Genomic DNA, 16,196 nt, shown 5'->3' on the forward strand with positions numbered 1-16,196 from the left:
GGCCTTGTCTCAGGATGGTAAGTTGGTGGTTGAAGATATCCCTCTAGTGGTGTGGGGGCTGTGCTTTGGCAAAGTGGGTGGGGTTATATCCTTCCTGTTTGGCCCTGTCCGGGGGTGTCCTCGGATGGGGCCACAGTGTCTCCTGACCCCTCCTGTCTCAGCCTCCAGTATTTAAGCTGCAGTAGTTTATGTGTCGTGGGGCTAGGGTCAGTTTGTTATATCTGGAGTACTTCTCCTGTCCTATTCGGTGTCCTGTGTGAATTTAAGTGTGCTCTCTCTAATTCTCTCTTTCTTTCTCTCTCTCGACGGACCTGAGCCCTAGGACCATGCCTCAGGACTACCTGACATGATGACTCCTTGCTGTCCCCAGTCCACCTGGCCGTGCTGCTGCTCAAGTTTCAACTGTTCTGCCTTATTATTATTGGACCATGCTGGTCATTTATGAACATTTGAACATCTTGACCATGTTCTGTTATAATCTCCACCCGGCACAGCCAGAAGAGGACTGGCCACCCCACATAGCCTGGTTCCTCTCTAGGTTTCTTCCTAGGTTTTGGCCTTTCTAGGGAGTTTTTCCTAGCCACTGTGCTTCTACACCTGCATTGCTTGCTGTTTGGGGTTTTAGGCTGGGTTTCTGTACAGCACTTTGAGATATCAGCTGATGTACGAAGGGCTATATAAATACATTTGATTTGATTTGATGAGGAGCATTTTTGATTGAACCTTTATTTAACTAGGCAAGTCAGTTAAGAACTAATTCTTATTTACAAATGCAGCCTACCCAAGGCCAAACAGCGCTGGGCCAATTGTGCATTGCCCTATGGAACTCCCAATCATGGCCTGTTGTGATACAGCCTGGAATCGAACCAGGGTCTGTAATGACGCCTCTGGCACTGAGATGCAGTGCCTTAGACCACCTTGCCACTCAGGAGCAGAGGACCTCTAAGTGCTCCCCATTCCACCCTGAGGTGTTAAATGAATCAGCAGGTCAACCACGGGTAACTCCACAATGACTCACTCACCTTCATTAATATAGCATTACCACTGGGAGGCTGATAGGCATTAGCCACATTAGCTAACACACAGTGCTTTCTGTATAGTATCTGACCAATACACATACAGTATATAAATATATACCTACAGCATAAATCAACACAGCCACTGGGTAACCCCTCTAGGCAAGCATAGGGGACTATTATGTGGAGGCTAGGGGTGTACTAAAAGGATAGTTGCCCAGCTTTATAGCCCCTGCCCTAGCACTAGCACCAGAGCCAGGCCCAGCTCTCCCCTCACTAGCACTTAGGCGCTGAGCATGCATTGCTGTTCTGGCTCGGTGGGATTGTCAGAGTGGGGATGAGATATGGCTACGGCATTGTGGAAATGAGGAATCTGCCCATTATTAGGCCGTTATGGTTACAGCACATTGGATGTCTGTCCCATGGGTCTCCTCTCCTCTCCTCCCCTCCCCTCCCCTGCCCTGCCCGGTGAGAACATAACTGAGCTGCCTTACTGACTGATCAATACAGACAGAGGAGGAATGGGGAGAAGAGGAGGGAGGGATAGAGGGCGGTAGAGAGAGCGAGGTGGAGGGGGCCGGGTATTCTCAAGGTGGGAGATGTGGATGTGTGGTTACCATGGTAACCATGTCTCTACACTGCACACGAGACACAAAAAGACAAACCCAACATGGGTGGACTTTATGGGATGTACACATACATTTACACATGCATGCACTTTGCACAAACATACACCAAACACCAAATAGAATATTCATATATGCATGTATGTGAATACGTAAGCACCTCCGGTACCTCTGGTTGTACTGCCTATAACACCTGCATACTGACCAGTTTGAATTATTTAGGTGATTGATTTTGTGAGAGTCTTACATGTGATGGGCATCCATGCAATATAAAGAATGTGATGATCCTGTAGTATTGGGCAGTCAGTCTGATGGGCGGTCAGAGAACTGACCACCCATCAGCAGTACAAATCCAGAGGTTTGGATTTAATTGCAGAAATGACTGCATATTTCCTTTAACAATGTAATGGCATAACACATTTCCTACATGGACACCCTCCACTAAGGCAGATCAGTCTGCAGAAAGACAGGAAAATAGGACACATGTGCATGCCTACGCATACACACATATGTGCACACACACAATGCCAAGCCAAGGCTCCAGCTGTGGTGCATAGGGGCAACTCATTAATCAGACACACAACAATAGACAACAGATGTAGGATCTTAATGTGATCAGTCTTTTGTTGCTGAGAATCTTCCTGACCGCAGGAAATGCAGATAAGCTTTGTGATTTATATAAATTCACTGAAAACACACAATACACACGGTATATTAACAGTAATGCACTTTTCATGTAGCCTACTTTTGGCCAGATAATAGCTTAACCACAGCTCCAGCTACATTATGGTCTATACGTTCAAATCCTGTTGCTGCATGATTATTTTGCTGTGACAATATAGGTCAAATGAAAATCCTACATCTGTACATTCCTCTGCTTGGTCTGCTGTCTATACAGCTTCATACTGTTGGCCTTGGTCTGCCTTGCTCGGCTCACTGAGAAACAAAACTATGATCAGTTAGAGTTAACCCTAATCCTAACCAAATGATCAGCTAGAGTTAACCCTAACCAAATGATCAGTTAGAGTTAACCCTAACCCTAACCAAATGATCAGCTAGAGTTAACCCTAACCCTAACCCAATGATCAGTTAGAGTTAACCCTAACCCTAACCCAATGATCAGTTAAAGTTAACTCTAACCAGATGATCAGCTAGAGTTAACCCTAACCAAATGATCAGTTAGAGTTAACCCTAACCCTAACCAAATGATCAGTTAGAGTTAACTCTAACCAGATGATCAACTAGAGTTAACCCTAACCAAATGATCAGTTAGCGTTAACCCTAATCCTAACCAAATGATCAGCTAGAGTTAACCCTAACCAAATGATCAGTTAGAGTTAACCCTAACCCTAACCAAATGATCAGCTAGAGTTAACCCTAACCCTAACCCAATGATCAGTTAGAGTTAACCCTAACCCTAACCCAATGATCAGTTAAAGTTAACTCTAACCAGATGATCAGCTAGAGTTAACCCTAACCAAATGATCAGTTAGAGTTAACCCTAACCCTAACCAAATGATCAGTTAGAGTTAACTCTAACCAGATGATCAACTAGAGTTAACCCTAACCAAATGATCAGTTAGCGTTAACCCTAACCCTAACCAAATGATCAGTTAGAGTTAACCCTAACCCTATCCAAATTATCAGTTAGAGTTAACTCTAACCAGATGATCAGCTAGAGTTAACCCTAACCCTAACCAAATGATCAGTTAGAGTTAACTCTAACCAGATGATCAGCTAGAGTTAACTCTAACCAGATGATCAGCTAGAGTTAACCCTAACCAAATGATCAGTTAGAGTTAACTCTAACCCAATGAGCAGTTAGGTAACACTGATGTGAGAGGAGAGGGTGCTCAGAGCGACACAAGGTGCAACACAATGTTCAGTCAGCCACGCAAATGCCTGACTGAACATAACCTTATGCAAATGTCTGCTAGAGTGGTCTCCATGCTTGCGCTCCCGCAGTGCTAGAGCTGTACTGTAGTCTATGCTTTGTGTTGGGCTGCTTCGGGTTGGTGTCATAAATATGGACTGAATGGATACAGTGAGTGTGCTGGCCATGCAAGCGACAGGGACTAGGTGAGATGCTTTGATGCTGATTAGAAAATAAAATCACGTGTTTTGTTTTACGCGCTTCAGTTATTTTTACAGGTTCTGATGGAGCTTCTTGTTCATGTAAGAGAGACTGCAGAAAAGCCTTCAGGCATGGGGGAAATGATGCATGTTATTGTGAACACACCAGATGGGGTCCCGATGCAGAGTACACTGAGGTTTAGGGTGTTAATGAGATGGAAATGTAGGTAGCACAGGGCTCATTTTAATGGATGATGCTTCAAGGTTACGCAGTTTGGAGCAGGCTGGCATCCCACATGACAGGTAGAAAACCTGCATGCAGAAAATATCCCATTTGTCAAATTTGGCTGGGGACACAAGCTCATTATAATGACAAGAAGTGCACCTCCTACAGAGCTGATTATTAATCACTGTCTCATGTGTACACTATCAAAGGAGCACTCCCATAATGACTCCACTCTGCCTTGGTGATAGACCATGCAGTCAGCCAAGCAGACACTATTAGTGGATTAAATGGTTTCCCTCCTGAATTATCAAGTAATAATCAATGGGTTTTCAATGGTATAAATATAAAATAATGTATAGGTATGCTTATACATATTGAGGCGTTTTCCAGGCATGTGACAATGACGTTTACAATAGAGCACATAACATGGAAGGGTCCCTAACATGTCTACTGTGTGGCATATGGCCCATACGGTATCTGGTATCTGGCCATAGCCTGCACCTTGTTATCGTAACCGACCCCATGAAAACTGATGAGATAACCAAGAACAGCCGATCTCAAGTTAACGTTTCACTTTCTTTCTTTTTTAGCTACCTATCCTGGCAGCAAGACATATTCTAAAACTGTTTTTAGAAAGTAAAACGCTAAGACTATTGCGGTAGTTAACGGTCTCGAGCATTCTTCTGGAGCATGCTATTCTTCTTCCCTGGTACCTTCCCCGAACGAGAGGCGCGCCGAAGTGTTCATTATGGACTGGGCTACTCTAGCCTCCTATTACGTCTCGCTGAACTTTGTGGTCACTCCCACAAACGAATTCGTGTTTTCTTACTAACTTCCCAGCAGTTTTCATACCCAACGTTACACATCGTAGAAGTGGAAAATACAGTCAAATCTGATTGAAGAGTTCATAACTTTTTCAATCTGAGTCCTGTCCTTGACCATATATTTCTGTGCGCTTGTTTTGCATTCCAACTGGGAGTGAAAGTTACGCAAGGTAAGGCTATTTACCTGTTTGTTCAAATGCTTTACACGTAATTTCAGTTGTATGTAAATTATTGTAGTTCATCATCTCTTTTAAAAGTCCACTCTGTGGGCCAACTTCGTATTATCATATCCCATGAAGTTGTACCAAGTTGGATCCCAGTTTGCAATATTATTAAACATTGAGGTTGTGCCACAGATCTTTAAAAAAAACGTTTTTTGTTTTGCAACATTGCTTATTATAATGTTGTAACTGGGCTGGTTCAATATAATGACACATTTTTATGAATATCATGTGAAATTAATCAATTCAGCTTCATTGTATTCCTGTTCAAAGTGTAAAAACCAAGTACCTGGCCTCATTTCACCATAGACTGCCTGATGTTAAATAATAAATGGTCCTCTTTGGGCATTCCTGAACTGAAGAACTTTGTCATCTCACTCTATTGGCAAAGCTTAAGACACAAATCCCTGCCTTTGGTATAGGAGAGATGACTATGACTTGGTGCACGTTAATATAAGGTGTGCATTTAAAATAGCTGCTTTTGTGACCCACTCAATACTGATAAACAACCTGTCAGTCACAGACGACTGACACATCTCTAACAGTGAGCGCTTCATTAACTAACCTACTCCATGGCAACAAAGATCCCCTAAAATGGCTGCAATGCTTAAAGAGACAAATTGCTTTGGGATTCTCAGCCAGGGCACAATAATGAAATTGAGTCTAATTGGAATGAAGTGCTACTATATTCCAGCCACACCGCAGCCTCCCAACACCACCACTCCAGCTCTGGCCTCTATGCTGCACTACAGAGACAGTCCCTCATTCCTCTTGTGACGTCTTCTGCAACAGAGCTTAAACACATATCAGCATCAGGCTGAGGGTCTTCATAGGAGATAACTAGTCTAGAATTGACACAGGCTCCACCTACCAAATATAGAGCTTGTTGTCAGGCAAAATATCACCCATTAACATAATGATAGTCATGTGAATAATGATATTCATGTGAATATGAATATCAAAGAAATGCCTTGTAGTTAATGAGTAAATGGGTAACGATCATAAAGAACATTAGCAGTGATTAGGGCACTAATATTCATATTGATTTCACATCATCAGAGTGGTAGTGTTGGTGCTAGGGTGGACGGCGTCTGAAGCCATCGCTCTGCTCTCTGTAAGAGAGGGAAATATATTCAGTGTGTAGAGTGTCTGCCAGTGTTATGAGCATCCAAATTGGGCCTGAGGCGGGTGAGACTCACTTAAAGACACCCACATGCTCCAGCAAAGTGCTTCATTAGGTAGAACACAGAGGGAGGAACACCGGGGGAGGGGGGAGGAGGGAGATGAAGGGATGGTTCTCGTGGCTCCATCTGGTCAGAATCTTGAACTACATTACGCTCCTGTGGAGTCAAGCCTTTACAGCCGGTTCGCCGCCTGACTTCTTTTCGATGTGTACAATCTCAAGCACTAAGGTCAAAACAGCAATCCAAAATTCCCGTTGAAGAGATTATGAGAAACCATAAGATAGTGCCAAAAGGTTGTGCCCCCTTAAACATTCAGAGTATTGGTTGTTTGGTTAGAACTAATCTTTCGTGGACAGACTACATAAACATAACCAAATTATGTGAGATTTTAGTTCTTAATTAACCGAGATTAGGTTGGAACTAGGGCTTTGCACCTGTCCAGAGCCAACCATTTTCAGTGGTGGGGTGCGCTGCGCTTGGAAAGGCAGGTGAATTTTGCTCTCTTGAATATTGGATGTTTCATATCACGTCAGGTAAGAGACTTACTTCAGAAGCTCTTGGTACATGGCTAATTTATTGTCAATCATCTCAAAGAGAAGCAGCGCTGTTTCCTGAAAATATAGCTGTGGTTCATGTTCTTCTGAGCCATTACAGTTAAATGTCAGAGCTTCAGTCACAGGAAGGAAAATGGATTCCAGAGAGAGGAACATTAACCATGCAGTTTGATACTGAATATCTGCTGCTCCGTAACCTCAGGCAGTTCTGGTCTTGATCAGATGTTCTGAGATATGGAGGAATTAGCTTACTGTGCAAAATACTTTTGTACTGTAGTTTTTATGATTGTTACTATAGATCGAATGGATGTGGAAATGTACAGTACTGTTCCTTAGATGAGGCAAAACTAAATTCCTGCGCGTGGATTTGGAAATCGAGTGTCAACTCAATTAACACATTTGAGCGCTGCTCTCCGTGATATCTCCTTGGTGATATCAGAAGCACAGTCTCTCACACAATTAGATTGATGGAGAGCTTTGAGCTGTTTGCATTCAGCCATGCCTGCCCTTCTCCCCACAAAATCTCCATCCCGTCATCAGCTTAATGTAGCCCGTGGATACACAAGCTGACAGCTTGAGAAAACCCTGAGGATTCTGGGTTCAGGGAGGAGACAATGGGCTGTCACTCCAGAGTCGTGAATCAGACTTACGCCTTGATGGAAAGACACCATTAGACACAAAACCTCTACGGATTTGCCTGACGAAGCTGGGCCTAGAAATGTGATTACAGACAAAGGATTATGGCCGCTGCGGCTAACACCGCCTTGCTTTCCCTTCTCTATTATTTATGGGTTTGCTTTGTCCTGTTCCACAGCCCCCATTACTTTCACGTGACCCACTTTTGAGGGGATGGATTCCACTGCCAGGGAAAGGGCTGGTAGGGGACCATTAATCAACATTTATTGGAACATTTACCATCCAACTCTGACATGACGTCGGCCGTCCTATGTTGGGTGGTGTTCTGTTGAAAGGAACCTCCGCCTAAATGGCACAGCTGAGTGTTATGGATTGGACAACGTGTTGTTACAATGACTATGAAACATCTAAGGACCTCGACTGCCACAAAATTCAGGATGAAATACTTCAGATTTTGAATACATATTTATACTGTACACAAATTCATTCAGTAGTACGCCCAAGGGATATGAGGACAGATGTGTAGGATTTGGATTGACATTTGGAGGCTCATCAGGCAATGGCTGTTCATTCTGCCTCAATCTAATCTATTTTTAGTTTTTATTTAACCTTTATTTAACTAGGCAAGTCAGATAAGAACAAATTGTTATTTACAATGGCAGCCTAACAAGAGGCAAAAGGCCTCCTGCGGGGACGGGGGCTGGGATATCATTTTTTTTTAGGACAACACACACATCATGACAAGAGAGACAACACTACATAAAGAGAGACCTAAGACAGCAACAGCATAGTAGCACATCATGGTAGCAACACAACAACAACAAGGTAGCAACATGGCAGCAGCACAACAAGATAGCAGCACAAACATGGTACAAACATTGTTAGGCACAGACAACAGCACAAAGGGCAAAAAGGTAGAGACAACAATACATCACACGAAGCATCCACAAGTGTCAGTAACAGTGTCCATGATCGAGTCTTTGAGTGTAGAGTGGGAGATAACATGGATCTAATTACCCTTCAATATGACTATAGTTGGGCCCCTTTCCCTCTAGTGCTGCCTCATAAATAACTTACGGGTCCTATTCCAACAATGCGGTGTTAAAATATAAGCCTGGCAAGTGAGGCAAAGTGCTTGATGAATGCTCTTTCCCGTTATGGAGCCATGAACTCATTAGACTTGCACTGCACATTGACAAGGCCCATTTTATTTGTTAAAGTGCTTAAATTGTAACCTCTACCAAGAGACATTGAGCTATTTCAGGAGAATTGCTATTGCATTAGAATGCTCTGGAAACATCTAAAATTGGTTTGAAATGCTTTTTCTCCATTGCCGTTTTTATGCTGAATTTGAATCAGTGAAAATACTTGTCAAGTGAGGTGTAGAAGAAAAATATATGAATTGTGCATTGAATACCCCTTTCCAAAGAGTAAATTGAGAGTAATGTACTTGTGACAGGCTGAACACACTATTTTCCAAAGGGTTTACACATTTGAATGGACAATCTGTTTTTCATAATCCAAGCTGTGTCAAGGAACTGCGGTTGACATCCTCACATGACAAAGCCATGCATGCCATAACACTGAGGTTAACAACATGACCTCATCTCTAATCTGACTTGAAAAGACATCACCATTAATATATTCCGCATATTCCGCCCAAATGATGTAATCGTCCCTCTCTAACGATGTAATGGTGTTAAGGCAGAGGAGAGAGAGGCTGCAGGGTCGATGGCTAAAAACAACGTAGCTAAGGAACAACAACAGCTTATGTCTTCGGTTTGTTTCTCCAACTGGATCAGGGTGCTGTGGAGGAGCACACGGTGTGATGAACAGGACGCCATGATTTATCAGATGTGCTTGAGCCTTAGCCTACACAAAATAAACAAGGATTAAGTGGAATATAATGTGCATAGATAGAATGAGATATGATTTACAGACTGTTGGGGAGGACAGAATGAGGACATACTAGTGGTGCATAATGTATTTGTATATGTGGACTTGGGAGGAGGTCTTGGATGGGAAGGTATCCTGGACTTGGGAGGAGGTCTTGGATGGGAAGGTATCCTGGACTTGGGAGGAGGTCTTGGATGGGAAGGTATCCTGGACTTGGGAGGAGGTCTTGGATGGGAAGGTATCCTGGACTTGGGAGGAGGTCTTGGATGGGAAGGTATCCTGGACTTGGGAGGAGGTCTTGGATGGGAAGGTATCCTGGACTTGGGAGGAGGTCTTGGATGGGAAGGTATCCTGGACTTGGGAGGAGGTCTTGGATGGGAAGGTATCCTGGACTTGGGAGGAGGTCTTGGATGGGAAGGTATCCTGGACTTGGGAGGAGATCTTGGATGGGAAGGTATCCTGGACTTGGGAGGAGATCTTGGATGGGAAGGTATCCTGGACTTGGGAGGAGATCTTGGATGGGAAAGGATCCTGGACTTGGGAGGAGGTCTTGGATGGGAAGGTATCCTGGACTTGGGAGGAGATCTTGGATGGGAAAGGATCCTGGACTTGGAAGGAAATCATGGCAAGACAGGATAGCCTTCCTTGGCGGCAGACGCAAAGAGAGAAGGGAGGACAGCGACAACGCCGGGGTTCGCAGCCACAAAGAAAGCCCAAAAAAACAGCCCAATTTTTTGGGGAGGGGACACAAGGGGTGGTCGGCGGAGCCGAGGAGTGAACCAGAGCCAGTCTTTGAGAAGAGGGATAAACTGGAGGTGAGTGAAAGGAGAGAGTCAGAGCGTCAGAGAGTGGATAGAGATATTGGAGGAGAGAGAACGGAGAGAGTTGTTGAGTTGGTGGAAGATGCACGACATTTGCGCTAAGGAGCGTGTTGTCAGTTTAATGCCATCTGAGTCAGCTCTCCGTACTTGTCCTAAGGAGTGTGCTATCAGTCTGGTCAAATCTGTGCCGGCTCCACGCACCAGGTCTCCAGTACGCCTTCCCAGCCCTGTACGTCCTGTGCCAGCTCTCCAAACTCGCCTTGAGGAGCGTGTCATTTGTCCGGTACCATTTGTGCCGGCTTTACGCACCAGGTCTCCAGTGCGCCTCCACAGCCCAGTACGTCCTGTGCCAGCTCCTCGCACTCACCGTGCGAAGTGTATCATCGTTCCGGTACAATTGATGCCGGCTATACGCACCAGGTCTCCAGTGCACCTTCACCGCCCAGTACGTCCTGTGCCAGCTCCTCGCACTTGCCGTGCTAAATGTGTCATCGAACCGGTACAATTGATGCCGGCTCCACGCATCAGGCCTCCTGTGCGCCTCTCCAGTCTGGTACGTCCTGTGCCAGCTCCACGCACTCACCCTGAAGTGTGTGTCACCAGTCCGGTGCCACCTGTACCGGCTCCACGCACTAGGCCTCCAGTGCGTATTCACAGTCCAGAGCTTCCGGCGATGGTTCACAGTCCAGAGCTTCCGGCGATGGTTCACAGTCCAGAGCTTCCGGCGATGGTTCACAGTCCTGAGCTTCCGGCGATGGTTCACAGTCCAGAGCTTCCGGCGATGGTTCACAGTCCAGAGCTTCCGGCGATGGTTCACAGTCCAGAGCTTCCGGCGATGGTTCACAGTCCAGAGCTTCCGGTGACGGTTTCCAGTCCAGACCTTCCGGCGACGATCCACAATCCGGAACCTCCTACGACGGTCCACAGTCCGGAACCTCCTACGACGGTCGACGGTCCAGAACCTCCATCGACGGTCGGCGGTTCGGAGCTTCTAGACACGTCGTCCAGTTCCGCTCCATGGCAGGAGCATTCCTCTGCGCCGGTGTCCAGTCCAAACACGGCGTCCAGTCCTGCTCCATGGCCTGGAGTCTTCTTCTGCACTGGAGCTCAGTCCAGATACGGCGTCCAGTCCAGCTTCATTGCCGGAGCCTTCCTCTGCACCTATATCCAGGCCAGGGCTGGTATCCAGTCCCGCTCCATGGCAGGAGCCTTCCTTGACACCGAGGTCCAGTCCAGGCACAGTGTTCAGCCCGGGTCCATGGCTGGATCTGCGGGATGAGCAGGTTCTTCGGCCCGCACCAGAGCCACCACCAAAGCTAGTGGATCCGCAAGCTGAGCGGGTTCTTCATCCCACACCAGAGCCGCCACCGACATCGACACTAATCACCCCCCCCCCCCCCCCCATTTGGTTTCAGGTTTAGCGGCTGGAGTCCGCACCTTTGGGGGGGGGGGGGTACTGTCACGCCCTGCCCATAGAGAGCCATTGTTTCTCTATGGTGTAGTAGGTCATGGCGTGCCTAGGGGGTGATCTAGTATATCTATGTCTATGTTGTGTTCTAGTCTCTTTTTCTATGTTGGTGTTTTGTATAATTCCCAATTAGAGGCAGCTGGTAATCGTTGTCTCTAATTGGGGATCATATTTAAGTAGTTATTTGTCCCACCTGTGTTTATGGGATCTTGTTTATGTGTAGTTGCCTGTGAACACTCCATTGTCTTCACGTTTCGTTCATTCTTTATTGTTTTTGAGCGTTTCATTTAATAAACATGTGGAAACCATATCACGCTGCACCTTGGTCCGATAATTCTTACGACGAACATGACACGTGTAAATGATTGCATGCATTTGTTTAAATGTAATGTTTAGACTGGTCTATGTTCAGTTCATACACTATATGTACAAAAGTATGTGGACACCCCTTCAAATTAGTGCATTCGTGTCACGCCCTGGCCATAGAGAGGCTTTCATTCTCTATTTTGTTTAGGCCAGGGTGTGACTAGTGTGGACCTTCTAGTTTCTTTATTTTTATGTTTTCTATTTCTTTGTGTTTGGCTGGGTGTGGTTCTCAATCAGAGGCAGCTGTCTATCATTGTCTCTGATTGAGAATCATACTTGGGTAGCCCTTTTTTCCACCTGGCTTTGTGGGAAGTTGACTTTGTTTAGGGCACATAACCTTTAGCTTCACGGTTTGTTTTGTAGTGTTTATTGTTTTGTGCGGCGTCTTTTCAAATAAAAATAATATGTACGCTCACCACGCTGCACCTTGGTCCTCCTCCTTCAACAGCCGTGACAATTTGGCTATTTCAGCCACACCCGTTCCTGACAGGTGTATAAAATTGAGCACATAGCCATGCAGTTTCCATAGACAAACATTGGCAGTAGCAGAGAGCTCAGTGACTTTCATTGTGGCACTGTCATAGGATGCAACTTTTCCAACATGTCAGTTCGTCAAATTTCTGCCCTGCTAGAGTTGCCCTGGTCAACTGTAAGTGCTGTTATTGCGAATTGGAAAAGTCTAGGAGCAACAACGGCTCAGCCACGAAGTGGTAGGCCACACAAGCTCACAGAATGGGACTGCTGAAGCGTGTAGCAAGTAAAAATAATCTCTCTTATGTTGCAACACTCATTACTGAGTTCCAAACTGCCTCTGGAAGCAACGTCAGCACAATAACTGTTCGCCGAGAGCTCAATGAAATGGGTTTCCATGGCCGAGCAGCCACACACAAGCCTAAGATCACCATGTGCAATGCCAAGCATCGGCTGGAGTGGTGTAAAGCTCACCACCGTTGGACTCTGGAGCAGTGGAAACGCGTCCTCTGGAGTGATGAATCCCGCTTCACCATCTGGTTGTCCGAGGGACGAATCTGGGTTTGGTGGATGCCAGGAGAACGCTACCTGCCCAAATGCTTAGTGCCAACTGTAAAGTTTGGTGGAGGATGAATAATGGTCTGGGGGTGTTTTTCATGGTTCGGGCTAGGCCCCTTAGTTCCAGTAAAGGGAAATCTTAATTCTACAGCATACAATGATATTCTAGATGATTTTGTGCTTCCAACTTTGTGGCAACAGTTTGGGGAAGGCCTTTTCCTGTTTCAGCATGACAATGCCCCCATGCACGAAAGCAGGTCCATACTGAAATGGTTTGTCGAGATCGGTGTGGAAGAATTTTCCTGGCCTGCACAGAACCCTGACCTCAACTCCATCGAACACCTTTGAGATTAATTGGAATGCAGACTGTAAGCCACGCCTAATCGCCCAACATCAGTGTACTAATGCTCTTGTGGCTGAATGGAAGCAAGTCCCAGCAGAAATGTTCCAACATCTAGTGGAAAGCCTTCCCAGAAGAGTGGAGGCTGTTATAGCAGCAAAGTGGGGACTAACTCCATATTAATGCCCATAATTGTGGAATAAGATGTTCGACGAGCAGCCTGTTTCTATGAAGGTGGAAATCATACAGGGAATGACAGCAAGACATCATGTGACTTTACTAGGCTAGGAGATTACAGGAGATTACATTGTGTACACTCTGCTCTCTGCAGCCTTCTTACTGTCTCTGTGTGTACAGTAAATGTGATCTCACTGCCTGGAATGTGTGAAGACGAGACGTGAGCAGGCTTTTCAATGACCTTCATCGTGAAAGGGTCAGAGATCAGTGCTGCTGTCAGCTGAATGAAAGAACCAGTCAGAACTGTGAACTATTAACTAGTGTTCAAGTACATAGGGGATCTGAGTGTCTATGGGACTGAATATCAGCTTGTCTGCAAAAAGGCTAATATTTAGGAGTGTGTGTGTGGAGGGGAAATATCTTTGGAAAGGGCCTCCCGAGTGGTGCAGCAGTGCTAGAGGCGTCACTACAGACCCGGGTTCGATCCTGGCTGTATCACAACCGGCCATGATCGGGAGTCCCATAAGGCGGTGCAGAATTGGCCTAGCATCGTCCGTGTTCGGGGATGGTTTGGCCGGGGGGCTTTACATGGCTCATTGCCCTCTAGCGACTTCATGTGGCGGGCCGAGCACCTGCAGGCTGACCTCGGTCATCAGTTGAATGGTGTTTTCTGGCTTCCGGGTCCAGCGGGCGGGTGTTAAGAAGTGCGGTTTGGCGGGTCATGTTTCCGAGGACGCATTACTCGACCATTGCCTCCCGAGCCTGTTGGGCAGTTGCAGCAATGAGTCTGTTTTTATGACGTTCGTTAATATCAATGGAATAGTCATAAAAACTGTCTTATTTAATTCTTACAACATTAAGGGAATGTCCTGTGCAACCTCACTTAAATTGTATGAATTTCATCACAACCATGCATATTTTGTGTTTTGGGAACCTATCTCTTGTAATGCACCCACACTGTTCCCAAAACCTAATTATATTTTCTGGGAACCTTTAAAGAACTCAGAAAGGCTGTTCTGTCAACATTCTTGCAACATCAAAGGAATGTTTTGTGCACCCGGATACAAACATTATCTGAATGTCAGCACAACTGGACAGTTTTTGTGTTTTAGGAACCTATCTCTTATCATATCCCCACAATGTTCCCACAACCTAAAGAAATGTTTTATGAACTTTTAAAGAAACAAAATACTTGTTCTGTGAATGTTATTGCAACATCAGGCAAATGTTGTTTGTTTTGCAACCTAATAGAAACATTTACATAATCATCACAAGTGGACAGTTTTTGTGTTTTGGGAACTCTTATAATGTCCACACAACATCATGAAACATTCTGGGAACAGATTAAATGTGTACTAGGAACATCAGGCAAATGTTTTATACAAACATTCTATAATCATCACAAAAAGACAGCTTTTGTGTTAAGAGAACATTTGCCACAACCTAACAAATGTACTGGGAACCTTTACAGAACCAATTTTGGTTTGCTCCACACAAACCTAAACCTGGCCTCCTGCAGGGCACAGGTACTGACAGCTACACCTCAAACTTCCTCAACAAGTACACTTTGGCCTTACATTCTTTTCATTTTTTGACATTTTAGCCATTTAGCGGATGCTCTTATACAGAGCGACTTACATTTTCTTGCTGGTGCCCCGTGGGAATCAAACCCACAACCCTGGCATTGCAAGCGCCATGCTCTACCAACTGAGCCACATAGGACCCCAGCCTCAGCTCAAAAGTGTGACCTAGCTGCCATTGCAGTGTGACCTAGCTGTCATTTTAAGCAGCAGTAAATGAAAGGTCAGTAGTTATATTGCTCATTACTTATATTGCTAGAGTGTTTATTACTGTATGAGGATTAGGCCTTTCAAATTTGATGTTGCCGGCCAGACAATAATTGCTGTAATGCCGTAATGTTGATTGGTCATTGTGGGTAGTTTCATTCTGATCATGGACTAGAACGGCTGAATCACTGAAGGTAAGTTAAGGTTCACCAGCTTTAACTCATTGTCTTATGGCTTTTCTCTCCATAGTGATGACAACTCTGCTGTTAATGGAACTGTATAACGTGATGATAATGGTCAACAGTGTAAAGGATGAGGTGTTGTGTGTGTTGGGTAGAGGTAGAGAGAAGTCTATGTGAGCAGAGCAGGTTCAGAGCAGGTTCATCTCAAAGTTAACCAGGCATGCTTATAGACCACATTCTCCAGGCCAGAGCCATAGTTATTAAGTGCTAGGCATCCCAGAAAAGCACAATTCCACCTCCCTGAATGCATATGTTGTAGACCGCCAAACTTGCAGGGCACAGGTTAACCAATTATTTTAAAAGCCCAGCTTTTTAACTATTTATGAGATGAGAACTTTTCCTGAGTTAACACTGTGTATTCTCGGCCCTCATTGTGCAGAATATTCCATTCACACAATGTGCTGCTGCAGAGACTACAGTAACACTTCATGCAATCTATAGCACATTGTTTCTGCCTGCTTGTTTATGCAGCCAAGTGTGCATGTGTCCATGTGTATCCATGTGTATCGACAGTATATCAGTGGAGGATGGGGGTGGGGTGCAAGCATTGGCTGCATCTGATCATGTTGTACCCTGGTCTGTTCCCATTAACTATAGCTAGGCTCAGTCACCTCCTCATGGCATTGCTTTGATTTGGCACAGTAGGTACCGCAGGGAAGAGGATGCAGCCTGACATACTGTACATACACAGCAGTTGGGATAGCGTTTCC

General features: G+C 45.3%; 1 protein-coding gene across 2 annotated transcripts in view; it reads left to right on the plus strand.

Moving 5' to 3' along the window:
• The first annotated feature begins 4,668 nt into the window (after positions 1–4,668).
• LOC139422257 (paralemmin-1-like) overlaps positions 4,669–16,196 on the plus strand; it is a 28,902-nt gene continuing 17,374 nt past the window's right edge. Inside the window, exon 1 of one of the 2 annotated variants that reach the window (XM_071173437.1) lies at positions 4,669–4,935. The gene's annotated coding sequence lies outside the window, so the exon portion shown is untranslated. The remainder of the gene's footprint in view (positions 4,936–16,196) is intronic. The other variant, XM_071173436.1, reaches the window with a different exon arrangement.

The sequence above is a fragment of the Oncorhynchus clarkii genome, chromosome 12 (genome assembly GCF_045791955.1).
Source record: "Oncorhynchus clarkii lewisi isolate Uvic-CL-2024 chromosome 12, UVic_Ocla_1.0, whole genome shotgun sequence".
Taxonomy (NCBI): domain Eukaryota; kingdom Metazoa; phylum Chordata; class Actinopteri; order Salmoniformes; family Salmonidae; genus Oncorhynchus; species Oncorhynchus clarkii.